The sequence below is a fragment of the Podarcis erhardii genome (assembly GCF_964252035.2).
Source record: "Podarcis erhardii genome assembly, chromosome: 9".
In the NCBI taxonomy this organism is placed as follows: domain Eukaryota; kingdom Metazoa; phylum Chordata; class Lepidosauria; order Squamata; family Lacertidae; genus Podarcis; species Podarcis erhardii.
In genome coordinates, this window is record NC_138512.1 from 10,907,038 (window position 1) to 10,921,750 (window position 14,713).

At 43.6% G+C, this 14,713-nt stretch overlaps 1 protein-coding gene across 9 annotated transcripts in view; it reads right to left on the minus strand.

The window, feature by feature from the left end:
* KCNIP4 (potassium voltage-gated channel interacting protein 4) overlaps positions 1–14,713 on the minus strand; it is a 405,833-nt gene that overhangs the window by 129,641 nt on the left and 261,479 nt on the right. The gene's annotated exons all lie outside the window — the stretch shown is intronic.

Here is a 14,713-nt window from a genome sequence, read left to right on the forward strand (position 1 = left end):
CAGGAGTTTCCTGATGAAACAAGGGAGGGATCTTAGTAGGTGTTAGAAAACAGGTCATCTGAATGAGTCCTCTGTCCGACATAATTGTGCCCCATGTACTGTTTTCCAGGTTGACTTACTTGAAATATCCATTGTAATGCTTTTTGCTGCTCTCCTCCCCCCCCCCTAATATAACCAGGCCAGGTCACTCCTACTTGGGAAGGACTACAGTGGTACCTCGGGTTAAGAACTTAATTCATTCTGGAGATCCGTTCTTAACCTGAAACTGTTCTTAACCTGAAGCACCACTTTAGCTAATGGGGCCTCCTGCTGCCGCTGCGCCGCTGCTGCGCAATTTCTGTTCTCATCCTGAAGCAAAGTTCTTAACCCGAGGTACTATTTCTGGGTTAGTGGAGTCTGTAACCTGAAGTGTCTGTAACCTGAAGCATCTGTAACCCAAGGTACCACTGTACAGCCCTTCAGAAAATGTCAGGATAGGAAAGTGAATCACCAAAGTCCAGTAACAGATCACCTACACTGGAGTAAAGGACAAAAAATGAAATGAGACAGCCTCGTTTCTGCATGCTGACAAATCTATAACTTTCCCTTCACCCTTGACCCTAATAGGAGTGAAGTCAGGAAATGAAACTTACAAAGGTTGTATTTGTGTGTCGAGGTCTCCAGGTCCACCCCAATAACTCACACATCACACAGAATTTTTTGTTTAAGATTTTTGGCAATAATTTTGGCCACAACTTTATTAAAATACAAATTTGTGAGTGGTTGCTTAGGCATTGGTTGCGACTATCTGCCCCCACCATGGGGGACAGGCTGACATTCCGCACACCTGCGAAAGTCAGAAAAGGGGAATACACTTGGGGGTTACGCAGAGCAGGGAATCTGCCCTCACCCCAAATGCAACCAGGAGCTCATTGCTATGGCCCGAGCCCCCTTGTCAGAGTGGACAAGCAATAGTTAGCTCCCAATTCCTTTAACGGAATCCCTTGCAGCAGCAGCATTAGAGGGGCAGGCACAGCCAATCCATGCCCCTCAACCAACCAAACCATAAACCAATGCCTAACCGCAACCTTACAAGTTGTGACGATTTGCTACACAGTAGGCAAAAACCAAATGGCCCCAGCCAATCAGCCAATCAGCCAGATGGACAAAATACCTACCAGGCCCCCGCTCCAAAGCAGACGACCCCATGACAGGCATAGCAAGGTCAAAGCGAACAACCCTATTCTAGGGAGGGAGGGATGGGCAATCCAATGCACGGGCGAAAAAAGGAAGCCCAAGCCTCGTGCAAGGAGTTTTAGTATTTCTGGCTGTCAATCAAAAAATGGCAACATTAACTTCTTCCCAACAAGGGAAGCCCCAATCGCATCAGTGGCCAACGATCAGTTAGCCCGCCCCCAACTTTGGAGTGTCCTGGCGGCCCCCACCGCAACACGTGCTCTCCATGAAGGAGAACATGCTTTATCTTAAGCAGCAAATCTTGTATTGCTGCACTTCTCTCTCTCTCTCTTTCTCTCTGTGTTTTAACCACGTCTTTCCCAATAGCATGTTTTCACAGTTCTGAAACACTGCCAGGATTTTTAATATATTGCTTTTAAAAAATAAAACTGCCTCAAGAGCAATTTAATTCTTTCCTGGAAGCTGTTGGCATGAACTTGAGGATAAATGTGTGAAGCCAATTCAGTATTTGGTCAGTATGCTTTAAAAGTCCCGGTGAATCACCTGCAACGTGTTTGCTGAATTAGATGAAAGATCAGGAGATCTGCAGGTGATTTCTCCCATATCTATGGATCCATACCCTAAGGCAGGCTTCCTCAACATCAGCCCTCCAGATGTTTTGAGACTACAATTCCCAGCATCCCTGATCACTGGTCCTGCTAGCTAGGAATCATGGGAATTGTAGGCTAAAAACATCTGGAGGGCTGAGGCTGAGGAAGCCTGCCCTAAGGCCATCAGAAGGTCACCCTTTTCCCAGTGCTTCCTCAATTACAAGCTCAGAGGTTAGCTATGAGGAAGATGTCTCCTCTCCCAAATTGGAATGCTCTTCTGAGATGGCTTAGCTTCACACCGACTCTAATGTCTTTTTGGCGCCATGCAAAATCTTTAACTCTCCTCCCAAGCCTTTTAGCGTTCCTTTGCCATGTTGTAGCATGTTTTAAAATGGTAAACAATGTATGGTAAGTCTCTCTGATTTTTATTTCTTATTGTGTATTATTCATTTATATTGCATGTCATTATTCTGTTGTAGCCACCCTGGGAATATTTGCTGATGGCCAGCTAGGAGAATCTATCCACATTTACTGTGCAACTACTGGAATGTTTAGCAATGCTGTCAGGCACACTGAGTGCAATCCAAGAGCCAAAATATGTTTGCCATAGAATTCAATGGGATGTGGCCACTGGCTGCAAAAGGTGAGCAGTTTTCCTGCAAGAAACGGAGTCCTGCCCCTAGCCTTTTTCGTGAAAGGGGGATTGATTTCCATTTAGGTTTCCATAAGCTTATTTATTAGATCAAATTGAGAATTAATGCCATTCACCCACTGCCACCAGACAATTACACAAGCTTTAATGTGTTGCATCTTTCAAGTCTCAGAGCTGAATTGAATTAACAGGAGGATATTCAATTTGTCACAGCACTCTCATGTCATTGTTGTTTTGTCATTTCAGAAGTCCTTCTCATGCCTAGTACTAAGAAGGAATTAGCAAATCTGAGAAGGAATATTCTTAATTTATGTAAACCAGTATTATGCCTATTGGGGTGGGAGAGAAAGTATTGTTAAATTCTTTTGTGTGCTGGCAATTCATCCTTAGTTTCCATCTCATTCAGAATTATTTACTTTGTGATACAACTGTGAAACCCTATCATTTAAAAATAAATATGAATAAAAATCTATCTGTGGTTTGAAATCCAACTGTTTAGACTTCCTTTTCTATAGTGGAACTACAGTGGACGTTATGCAAAGCTAAGTGAGAGGAACAATGTTTGTAATTTTCTATAATGAGCTCCCACTCCTGAAAATCTTTTCCCCATCTTTCCCTGAACTGCTTTATTGAAATCAGCCCTGAGTGCTCACTGGAAGGACAGAAGCTGAGGCTCCAATACTTTGGCCACCTCATGAGAAGAGAAGACTCCCTGGAAAAGACCCTGATGTTGGGAAAGATGGAGGGCACAAGGGGAAGGGGACGACAGAGGACAAGATGGTGGGACAGTGTTCTCAGAGCTACCAGCATGAGTTTGACCAAACTGCGGGAGGCAGTGGAAGACAGGAGTGCCTGGCGTGCTCTGGTCCAAGGGGTCACGAAGAGTCAGACATGACTAAATGATTAAACAACAACAACAACAAATATAGCTGCAGCTGCAAGGGCTGGGAAGAATAGCAGTGTAGCAGCGTAGCACAACTAACTTCTGCTGTCAAGGGGAAAAAAGGGAAGGGCAGACAGCAGGGACGGAAACAATAGCCTGGGAAGAGGCAAAGGTGGGTCAATAATGCAGGAGTACTGAATGACATTTAGGTAGCAGGAAGAGGAGCAGGTTGTCCAATAGATTTCTATTACAAATCCACATTTAAAGCATGAAATGCTTGCTGCTGCATGTGCCTGCAATAAAACACCTATCTGCAGGTGCCCTTGGGGGCAAAGACAGCCATGCTTATGAGGCCTGGGAGCACGTGGTCAAGAACAGATATGGCAAGCAGCAAGTGGCACAACCATTTCTGGAAACTCAGTTTCTAGCTCAGTCGGTAGAAGCATGAGGCTCTTAATCTCAGGGTTGTGGGTTTAAGCCCCACACTGGGCAAAAGATTCCTGCATTGCATGGAACTGGACTAGATGACACTCGCGGTCCCTTCCAACCATTCTCTGATTCTGTGAGTAAGTGACAAGGTAAAGGGTAAAGGGACCCCTGACCATTAGGTCCAGTCGCAGACAACTCTAGGGTTGCTTGCTCATCTCGCTTTACTAGCCAAGGGAGCCGGCATAGAGCTTCCAGGTCATATGGCCAGCATGACTAAGCCACTTCTGGCGAACCAGAGCAGTGCACGGAAACACTGTTTACCTTTCCGCAGGAGCGGTACCTATTTATCTACTTGCACTTTGACATGCTTTTGAACTGCTAGGTTGGCAGGAGCAGGGACCGAGCAATGGGAGCTCACCCCGTTGCGGGGATTCGAACCACCGACCTTCCGATCGGCAAGCCCAAGGCTCTGTGGTTTAACCCACAGCACCACCCGCGTCCCTAAGGACCTGCATAATTAGGAACAGAGATGAGACTTCCCAGAAATGAATCAGGGAAAGGGGAAGCAGGGGGCAAAGGAAATAAAAGAGGGATGAATCTACTGAGAAAAGGAAGGTGGAAGTGACCCTTAGCTGCAGCCCATCTTTAACACTAGATATTACCATCATTTGGTGGACTAAATGCAGTCTCTCTCTCTCTCTCTCTCTCTCTCTCTCTCTCTCTCTCTCTCTCTCTCGGGATCAAGGCCAGACGAAGTGATCTGGGGTGCTAAATTCTAAAGACAGGTATTTCAGCTGGCTGCACAACTTTGCTTAAGATAAAAGGGGTCACATCTGTTGGTAATAAAGCATACCTTTCATTGGGCAGATGATAAGAATGGGCAATTTTTCACAGAGCTGAAACAGAGATGTACAGTTCTCCTTCGATAGCTCATTTCCTCCTCGTGCCCCCCCCTCTATTAAATTGCATTATATGCATCAACCCTCAGCCTTCGGGTAAATTTAAAGCACAACCTTGAAATGCTGTTGTAGTTCTTCATTCTGTTTCCCCCTGCCGCTATATTTACAACTCCCTTGGTAAATTTCTTATCTGCTCCGCTGTCTTAAACTGGCACCCTTTCAGCAAAGCTTTCTTCAGTTCCATGTTGTCAAATCCAGACTGGAGCCTGAAATGTCTAGCCAGACTACAGAGTCACCGAGGAGAAAAAAAACACAAAGCAAAAAACCTCCCTTCCTCCCAAGTCCAACTCTTACGAGAAATTAAGAGTGCTCTATTTCCAAGGCAGGAAGGAGATCAGAAAGCTTCATACAGCACAAGAGAAAAGTTTGAGCAATACAATTACTGTATTTTTCGCTCTATAAGATGCAGCAGACCACACGACGCACCTAGTTTTTGGAGGAGGAAAAAAAGAAAAAAAATATTCTGAATCTCAGAAGCCAGAACAGCAAGAAGGATCGCTGTGCAGTGAAAGCATCAATCCCTCTTGCTCTCCTGGCTTCTGTGATAGCTGCGCAGCCTGCATTCGCTCCATAAGACGCACACACATTTCCCCTTACTTTTTAGGAGGGAAAAGTGAGTCTTATAGAGCAAAAAATACGGTAAGTGCTTGGGAAAGTTGTCAGAGGAGCCATTTTTTCAGCCCCTGAAATGGTTGCAAGAATCGCCAAACCTGTTGCTCTGGAAAAGTAGAAAAAAATGGCTCAGTGCAACCCAGTAAGTTTCTGTTAGACTGCCAACTGGAGCCCTCTGGGACTGGATAATAACACCAAAGGGGAAAGCCCTTATCTGCAAATTCCTCCTTATCTGAGCTGTAATGAGCAGGTTTATTCACCAGTGCTGAATATTTCTGACACAAAATTCGAGGCTCAAAGTTTACCAGTTTTGCACCTGTTTACTGGTATTCACAGCCCATCTTGGCTGTTGCTTTCATGCTATTTTACTGCCTTCTCCTTGTTCCTGTTGCTGTGATCCCACAACCAGACAGGCGTGAAGTTGTGAACATTCATGATTCCCTGCTCTGGAAATGAAAAGTGCAAGTTTCCTGAACAGGCAGCAGGTTTGTGAATCTTCCCTTTTAAAAACAGAGGCAAGACTCTGTTCAATGATCTAAGTACTTTTAAGTCCCCTATCATTTGTATCTGCCTCAGTGGATTGCCCTATACTGTTATTTGGTTTTGCTTAAGAGGATTAAACCAGAATCACAATACAGAACTATGTAAGTTATATAGATCACTCTTTTGGACCCAATTCTAGCCAAAGGATCTGAAAAAGTCTCAAGAGCTCATCATGCAGAACAGAGTATTACTACCCCTACGTTATGTGTAATATTTGCTGCTAATTATGGTGCGGGACTGAATATTTCCTTTTCAGACCTTTTTTGGCAGGTACAAAATATTTAAGTTCATAAGTGCTCAATGGTCAAATATTAAGTACCATTGCATGCAATCTGACAAATGCCATCAGCCATTAAATACCATTGCATGTCCAATATTAATACAAATTAAATACAAATATTAAACACAATATTAAAGGGATGTGGGTGGCACTGTGGTCTACACCACCAAGCCTTTTGAGCTTGCCAATTGCAAGGTTGGCAGTCAAGTCTATGCGACGGGGTGAGCTCCCGTTGCTTTGTCCCAGCTCCTGCCAAACTAGCAGTTCAAAAACACACCAATGTGCTTAGATAAATGGGTACTGCTGTGGTTGGAAAGTAAATGGCATTTCCGTGCCCTCTGGTACTTGTCACGGTTTTTTGTGCGCCAGAAGCAGGCCTCATGACCTGGAAAAGCTGTCTGTGGAAAAATGCCTGCTCCCTTGGCAGGAAAGTGGAAATGAGTGCCGCACCCCATAGCAAAATTTGACTGGACTTAACCATTGAGGGGTCCTTTGCCTTTACCTTACAATGTACAATACAAAATTGAAATTGAAACGTGTTTTGGTGATCAAATGGTGATAGTTTCATATTTGACTCACACATGTTCAGCAACTGTTGCTATGCAATAAAACCATATAATGATTTATCCTCTAAAGGTCCAGGAGTATAAAAGTAAACTACTATTATTAGCAGTATTCTTGTTATTATTATTTTTATGTGTGTAATGGCTGCTCCCTAAACACAATAAACCAAGCTGAAGTGAATATTAATATAATTTCAAGCTGATTGTGGAAAGGCAATGTCACAACAGCTGTAGGGTGAATTGTGTGATTTAGTGCCCCCAGCCCCAAAACATAACATGTTCATAGAAAAATAACATACCATGGAGAAGGCTAGGCCAAGCGCTTCCACTTGACATGCTAGTTTTCTAGATTTTTAAAAAAGATAAAGCAAATATTCCGCCACCTGCCTAAAGTTCATTATGGGATACCTCATTCTCATTCATGGGCCTGAGCCCCACACTGGATGAAAGATTCCTGCATTGCAGGAGGTTTTACTAGGTGGGCATCATGGTCCCTTCCAACCCTACAATTCTATGATGCCAAAACAGCATCCTAAAACTGTTGCCACTTGCCTATGTTACCATCTTAACAAAAGTAGGCAAGTAGTTTCACTCTCCCTTTTGTTCCCCACTCAATCCCAAATTTTGGTCAACATGGTCATCTGGGGATTTTCAGGTTCCAGTCACAATTACAGATTATTTTATTGCAATTTAGAGCTCTTCAAGTAAATAGATAACCTCGCCCACATTTTAAATGGCTCTGTAATCAACACAATAGATGCAATTTATAATTGCAATAGAGACAAATTACATGTCCTTAACTGGAAGAAAGCCACTTACAAGAAAGCCGTATGTTAAATATTAGAGAGATAAATATAGTCTCTGATCACTATAAGCTAGAAAGAGGAATATAAAATCTGTTATGGCAAGGCTGCCATTCTGATAAATTCAGCCCAATCCCTTGATTTCACAAATAATTCAGGAGTTTCCAATAAACAGCCCATATAAAACTTCTTCATAAAAGGTCACAGAAGCTGTACCACCCATCCCTTTTCAGTACAACCTGTCACAGATAATAAAATTGACAGTGTACATTTATTCATGTGAGAGTTTCTGGTCTTACTGATAAATGAGCACCAGCAACTTCTATCTTTCGGTACGTCACCTTGTAAACACCACTCCCACTTCTGACCATAAATTATTTCAGTTTCTGTAAACACCAAAAACCTCTTTCTACAGAAAATGTATGAAAAGCAACAGTCACAATTTTAGTTCCGACAACTATCTTTCTCCTCTTCCTCCCTCCCTCATACAAGTTTCAATTTTTACACTGAAACTTAGGAAAATGTTGGGCAAACATTATTTAAAGTTCTTAATATGGTATTGGTACTGTTGCTTATCTATCTGTGGAACCGAAGTCAGGTTTAGAAAACTTACAGGAAAGGTCATAGTTCACTAGTAGAACATTTATTCTGAGGTACATCCTAGCCACCATTTTGCTTTGAATGCAAATGGCTCCAGGTTCAATTCCTGACATCTTTATGTAGGCCTGTGAAATGATTTCAGGCTCAAGCCCTGAGAAATCCCTTTCTGTTAGTATCAGCAATAATGAGCCAGAAGGATCAATGGTCTGGCTTGTTACAAAGCAGCTTTCCATTTTCTTTTAACTCTTTTGGACACTTACTGTTGTTCGTTTCTTTTTTGAAAATTAAGATCAGTATAGCGCTATTAAGGATAAGAGAGAGTTACAAAGAAAATTCAGCAGAGTGAACTAAATGTGGCAATTCCACACCTGGTGTGGAAGCAAGCAGAATCAGAGCTGTCAACCATTCTTTTCTTAATGAAAGCAACAATGCACAAGTCTAAAACATTTTTTTTGTTCCTGATCCAACAGGAAGGATTTAAGCAGCACACTCGGGCCTCAGCCACCATCTCCTCAACTTTTCCCTTGCAGCAAACCTATTCTAAACCACCATGTGGTCTTAGCTAGCATGTGACTGGGCTAATAGAACACAGCTGCATTGCTGATAGATACTCAGACCATAGAAATACGATTGGTAGAGAGGGCTCTGTATGATGTCATTTCCCCCATCTCTCCTGGAAACGAAGCTTATAGAACTTCCTGTCCCTCTCTCTCTCTTCCTTTGACCATTATTGGTTGCAGACATGTCTTTGCTCCAGCTTTAAGCACATGCCTGAAACTGATTATACTGTAACTATACAGTGGTGCCTCGCAAGACGAAAAGAATCCGTTCCGTGAGGCTCTTCGTATAGTGGTTTTTTCCGTCTTGTGAAGCAAGCCCATTGACAGCTTAGCAGATTAGCGCTATTAGCGGTTTAGCGGCTTTTAGCGGATCAGCTGATAAGTGGCTTAGCGGCTTAGGAAAAGGGGGGGAGGGGAAAAAACCCACAGGAACTCGCAAGACATTTCATCTTGCGAAGCAAGCCCATAGGGAAATTCGTTTTGCGAAGCGCCTCCAAAACGGGGCATTCATCTTGCGGGGCACCACTGTAAATATTTTGCCTGCTAGCTTTTTCTGCTGCCATTGCTGTACAACCAATGCAAGATTATAAGCAAGTAAATATTTTTAAACCTTCTTCCCCAGCTTTTGCCTGATTCTTTTTAAAGTGAGGTAAGAAAGGGAACTCCTGCCAACCTAGCAGTTCGAAAGAACATCAAAGTGCAAGTAGATAAATAGGAACCGCTCCGGCGGGAAGGTAAACGGTGTTTCCGTGCGTTGCTCTGGTTCGCCAGAAGCAGCTTAGTCATGCTGGCCACATGACCCAGAAGATGTACACCGGCTCCCTTTGCCAATAAAGCGAGATGAGCACTGCAACCCCAGAGTCGTTCGTGACTGGACTTAACTGTCAGGGCTCCTTTCCCTCCCCCCCCCCTTTTAAGAAAAGGAAGCCAGCTTGCTTCATCTTACTGCCATCTTTCCCACCCAGAGACTTCTGCTGTGGGTACAGCTGATGGGAGGATTGCTGTCTCCCCCACTTGGAGGACTGCCGCTGCTGCTACAGAAGCGAAGAGGACTGCAGAGAGGACTGCAGGGACCATGTTCCTGGGCAGGCAGGCAAAGTGGGAACAGCTGCTGCCCCAGCTGGGCGTGGTACAGTTGCTGGGGCAGTGTTATAAAGCCTGCCTGCTAGATTGAATCCCTCATTTTTGGGGAGGATATCTGCAATTAAAATGAACATGCTACCAAGGATGCTGTTTTTGTTCCAATCGATTCCAGTGGTTGGTGGGGCGGGACGCTTCAAGGAGTGGCAAAGAGACATATGCAAATAATTGCATAGTCAAAAAAACAACAACAACACTCTAGAGAGGAGAACAAGAAGCTATGAATGGAATGTTACAATTGTCCGTGTAAGTACCTAACACGTGTTAGTACCTAAAGCATAGGGACGCAGGTGGCGCTGTGGGTAAAACCTCAGTGCCTAGGACTTGCCGATCATATGGTCGGCGGTTCGAATCCCCGCGGCGGGGTGAGCTCCCGTCATTTGGTCCCAGCTCCTGCCCACCTAGCAGTTCGAAAGCACTCTTAAGTGCAAGTAGATAAATAGGGACCGCTTTATAGCGGGAAGGTAAATGGCGTTTCCGTGTGCTGCGCTGGTGCTAGCTCACCAGCTGCAGCTTCGTCACGCTGGCCATGTGACCCAGAAGTGTCTTCGGACAGCGCCGGCTCACGGCCTCTAGAGCGAGATGAGCATGCAACCCCAGAGTCGGACACGACTGGCCCGTACGGGCAGGGGTACCTTTACCTTTACCTTTATAAGCAGAATCCCCTGTGGTATTATGAATTGTATATTTTTCTTTGCTGAAAGTCACTTGGAGACCTTTGGGTGACAAGCGCCTAATACGTTTAATAAATAAAAGAATAAAATAATCGCTTTATAAGTATCATCATGGCTGCTTTGGGGTTTGTAAGCAAAATTGTTAACTAAATCAATTAACTCCCTGCTAACACCTATCAAAGCCATGCTGGGCTCATGGACCATGTCTGATTGTACACTGTTACAGACTGCTGTGCAAAGTGAAATAAAAGGCAATGAACAAACCACAGATTTGTACAAAATATATCCTTATTTTTGTTAATTTTTATCTTTCCTCCTTTATAGTTTTGTCAACTTCTGGGTTGTTTATCAGCAGGGAATTATCACTGGCCAGAGTCCTTTCCTTGGCGCCCAGCCCCAAATCTCCACTGTTAACTCTGAGCAAATCTGTGCCTAAAACAAGGCTTTTAAAGCAATAAAAAAATCTGTGGACTCAGCCACCTCACTAAAAGGTAAAGATAAAGGACCCCTGACAGTTAAGTCCAGTCGCAGACGAATCTGGGATTGCGGCGCTCATCTCGCTTTACTTGCCGAGGGAGCCGGCATTTGTCCGCAGACAGTTTTTCTGGGTGATGTGGCCAGCATGACTAAGCCGCTTGTGGTGCAATGGAACACCGAAACCAGAGCAGTGCACAGAAACGCCGGAGCGGTACCTATTTATCTACTTGCACTTTTTGGTGTGCTTTCGAACTGCTAGGTTGGCAGGAGCTGGGACCAAGCAACAGGAGTTCATTCCGTCGCGGGGATTCAAACTGCCGACCTTCTGATTGGCAAGCCCAAGAGGATCAGTGGTTTAGACCACAGCTCACTACATAACAATAAAAGGCAAGGTATACCACTGTATAAGATTACCTGGTATCAAGTCACAATGTAAGGATTTCTTTGTAATCTAAAATTAATGAAATCTATTAATGGAATTGTGGAATATGTCTGTTAGCCTGTTGGCTTCAACTAACAATGTTTTCATTCACATCTTATCGCCATGGACTGCTAAATAAAACTTGCTTAAATTCACCGTTTAAATAAAAAGGTGAGAGCAAACTGTAATTAGCCGGCTTTAACTTTTATTGTCGAATCCATCGGAGCTAAACTTTTTTTCCTGAAAGGAAAACAGGATAGCCATTAAAAATTAGATATTATCTTGAAGCATTGTTTAAAATGTTTATTCATTCATTCTTTTCCCTGCCCTTTCCAAATTTAAACTAGTTTTTTGCATCTGAATTATATAAATTCAAATCTACACTCAACTGTTCTAACCATTTTCCAGTGTGCGAATAAACCATTCAAAATTGCTTGCAACTTTTTAAAAGAACTGGTCTTTGTGCTCAAACTTAAACATTCAAAACCTGCATGGTCCCAATTCTACAATTCTAAGATTCTATGTCTCAAATGGGGTAACAAAAATCTCTCACAGCTTATGAAAATTTAGGTTAAGGATGTTTGAAAATCAGGGTAATTGTTTTACATTCTTAGCATAAAAATAACTGAATCTTAGCAAGCTATTTAATCACATAATTCCCAATAGATTTGACGAAGCTTATACTGTCTAAATTACGTAGCCCACTTTGAAACGCTTAACCTAGAAATATAAATTTAGCTACTCAGAGTTGAAAATTGTGGGTGGAACAGTTAACAGTATTCTGACTGCAACAGTAAACAATTTTAAAAATACACTGAGGTTTTTTTGTAAGATCTATTAAGAATGCATTTGAAACACTGAACCCTCCAAAACAATTATGGTTTATATATGTGTGTGTGTGTAAGTCATTCTGATATTGCAAGGATTTCCACCTGTGCTACAATTCTTCCTTTCCCCTTTCCATGCCCGCACATGCCCCCACCCTTTACTGGGTTTTCCCCAACCTTCTGGAGCGGGTGGGGGGCATTGGGGGAGATGACAAGCAGAGAAAGTCCTGTTGTTCAAGTTCTTGCATTAATGGTGTCAATTAATTGGTTCCAACCCTCTATATGAACAGTATTATTATTATATTGTGATGTGTGCTAAGTCCCTACCTGTAGCCATTGTGTATCATCTGACCTGTCTACTGCAATTATTAAGTTTGCAGATGACACCACTATAATGGGTTTAATAACAGGTGGAGACAAATCAGCGTATAGAGGGGAGGTCCAAAAAATATCTACATGGTGCCTAGGGAACAACTTGCACCTTAACATCAGCAAGACAAAGGAGATGGTGTTGGACTTTCGGAGGAAAGGAGGAGAACTAGCCCCGCTGTACATCGGGGAGGGCTGTGTCACTGTTATCTCAGTGAAGACCTTACTTGGAAAATCAATACAACCCAGGTGGTTAAGGAAGCCCAACAGAGACTCCATCTCCTCAGAGTATTGCGAAAGAACAATGTCAATCAACATTTGATTATCTCCTTCTACCGGTCCACAATAGAAAGTGTCCTTTCATACTGCATACATGACAATTTGTGCATTTAATTGCTTCACTTTCCTGCCCAGAGCCTTGTAGTCTCTTTTGATCTTCTGGAGGCTATTGCTTGCAGTGTCATTGGTTCCCACATGAACCAAGAGGAAGGGGTATTTGTCAGTGGGTTTTTTGATTCCTTGCAGTCGTTCAGTTACATCTTAGATCTTAGCCCCGGGGAGACAGCACACTTCCCGAGACATCTTTTCAGGCCCACAGATCACTGCTTCTGTTCCCCTCAGTAGGGAATCCCTATCACCACTACACGCCTCCTCTTAGGTCTGGTCGGGGTTCTTCCGTGAGCTGTCCGTTCCAAGGTCGCCTGCACATTCCCTGAGGACTGACTTTGCTGCTCGTCTTCATATACCTATCGACTGTAATGAGGGAGAGATCCTCAAATGGAGTCTGCTCTTCGTCTTCCATGCTAGGGGAGAGGACCTCAAAGCGATTGTGTATTTCTAAACAATCAGAGCGAACCCTGGGCCTCCTACTTCTTTGAGTCACATTTCTACATATATCTGGCCCCTGTGTTGGTGAATTAGCCTCCTTCTCAGGGGAGTCCCCTGTTTCCTCCTTGGTGGAGACGGTGTGCTCTGTTGCTTCCAAGAAGAGCTCCAGCTCTCTAATTTTTTGGAGTGCAGCTACATGTTCCTCCAGTTGCTGGACTTTGTCTTCTAAGAGGGCAATCAACATGCAATTGCTGCAGGTAAAGCTGCCTGCAACCTTTGGCAAGATGGCAAACATTGCGCAGGAACCGCAAGCGGCTGCAGCTGTTCCCTCACCCTCCATCTTAAGAACGTGTCGTTGGGGCTGGCTACAGCGGTCCTCCATCATAAAAAGCATGAAGACAGGACAAATAACTCCCCCCAAAAAAACCTAGGTCTCCCCCAATCAGGAGTCATAGCTCAAAAACTGTGGAGGACAACCACAGTTCCTGCACAAGTGCATTGTTTTGTTTTCTAGTAACTTTAGGGTTGCCACATGTCCGGAATTCCAATGATGGAATGAGCATCCAGGGGGGATTTCAGAAAATTGGCGAAATGTCCGGATATTTGAAATATATCAAATATCTTTGATATTTGTGTCTGGACCATTAATTCTTGAAATGTGGCAAATTAAGTACAGTGGTACCTTGGAAGTCGAACGGAATCCATTCCGGAAGTCCATTCCACTGGCTGCAGGAATCTTCTGAAGCCAATTGGAAGCCGCGGAAACCCCGTCAGATGTTCGGCTTCCAAAAATAGTTCGCAAACCAGAACAGTCACTTCCAGGTTTGCAATGTTCGGGATCCAAAACATTTGGGAACTAAGCTGTTCAGTTTCCAAGTATGATTGTAACTTATATGAAGGAAAGTACAAAAAATGTACTCAACACCACCCAAATCACCTTGGTGACCCCAAGTGGTTTTTGTGGAATAGGGACCAGCCCTCTCAGCTGTGCACTAGACTGAATATGTAGGACCTACTGTAGAAAGATAAAATACAGTGGTACCTTGGGTTAAGTACTTAATTCGTTCTGGAGGTCCGTTCTTAACCTGAAACTGTTCTTAACCTGAAGCACCAACTTTAGCTAATGGGGCCTCCTGCTGCCGACGTGCTGCGGGAGCACAATTTCTGTTCTCATCCTGAAGCAAAGTTCTTAACTTGAAGCACTATTTCTGGATTAATGGAGTCTGTAACCTGAAGCGTATGTAACCTGAAGCATATGTAACCTGAGGTACCACTGTATAGAAACCATACACACACTTGCTGTCCCAATGTACAGCACTTAAATGTT